Here is a 1,561-nt window from a genome sequence, read left to right as displayed (position 1 = left end):
CATTATTCTTGTGGATTTCTTTTCCTCCCACAGGGACAGACATATCAATTTTTCTATATGTTTTGAAGAGCTTAGCCACATGATTTTAATCATTTCTCCCAGGTGGCTCTTAGAACTTGCATGGTGGCCCTATATATTATCCAACCAAGGACAGGTTCCAGTGTGATTTGATGAATGAGCAGGAGACCAAAATCAGAGACTTGAAATTCTCTTCCCCAAGGAGTAATAGTTTTACCTTCTATTGCTTGGGGATCCTAGGGAATCTGAATATTGGAAAACAATGTAACTTAAGGTTTTGAGCTGGACCACAATTTGAGATCACCTAATATTTTTTTAGCTATTTTTACAAATGTTCTGGTTTGGATAAAACCTAAGCTATGTTTTTCTAAGTATCTCTCTTTTCAATTTTTAAATTTTTGTGTATTTTAGTGGAAATTTAATCCTCAATATTAGTTTATTTACAGTTAACTCATCAAAGTATATTAATAAAAACATATTTCCTAATTGGCTTTACAATAAACTTTTTTATAAACTTTAGAATGAATACACACACACACACACACACACACACACACACACACACACACAAGTCTCATGCCAGGAAATAAAACAAAAAGAAAATACACAGCACCAAGAAGTTCAGGTTGGGTTCAGATCTCAAAAGCCACAGGTTCCAAATAATTCTAAACTTGGATGATGGTTTCTTCCATCCAAGAATGTGTCCCACATGTCACTGAATGGTGCAACCACAGTAACCACAAGTTTAACCTAGTTCTCTTGTACTTTTTAATTGACTTCAGCCCAAAACTTTTCAAAATGTAGACTTAATTGAACTTCTCTAAAATATTGCAATTAAGATGCATTTTTCTTCTGACCACTGGCATGTGAGGCAATGTCAATCATTTTTCCTTGGTATCAAGAAATCTCTCTCTTCCTCTTCACTTCCAGGCAATAGAGCTATGAAATTTTTATTCTGGGAAGATAGTCTCTTATCTTTCTAATATATCTTATTGGCATACCTCAAAACTCTTTGACCAGTACATATGTTAGTCATCAAATACATATTCAGCTATTATTGTAAGTAAAGTGCTTATTTTACCAAAAGTTAGTTCAACAGATATATACAAATTGTCTACTATGGCATAGTCATCTGCCAGCCAAGCTAATTCACTGAATGATATGAAAGCAATAATGCAAAATGTAAGTCAGAATTGAAGATTTATAATATTGATAATGCATCTCCCTCCATGGCCATGAAAGACATTTTAACCTATTAGACATACTTTTTTGTGAATCTCAGGTATGACTTTTGAATTTTTTTCAACTGTATTCCAGAAAACCACCACCAAAATACTGGAGTTGGTACAGCAGATACAACCTATACTCTATTCGCTTATTATGTGCAATTACTCTGAGGGATCTTCAACTCTTAACCATGGGTGTGTTGCTGGGGTGCAGTGATAATTCATACGAAATTGTTGTGTCTGTATATTCCCATCGTATACCTATATAGTCCTATTTAGTATATGTTTACTAAACACTGTCAATTACTATACTCATC

This window comes from Herpailurus yagouaroundi, unplaced genomic scaffold (genome assembly GCF_014898765.1).
Source record: "Herpailurus yagouaroundi ecotype Mexico unplaced genomic scaffold, PumYag 67612, whole genome shotgun sequence".
Classification (NCBI taxonomy): Eukaryota; Metazoa; Chordata; class Mammalia; order Carnivora; family Felidae; genus Herpailurus; species Herpailurus yagouaroundi.
The sequence above is the reverse complement of the archived record's forward strand: the minus strand, read 5'-3'. Positions refer to the sequence as shown.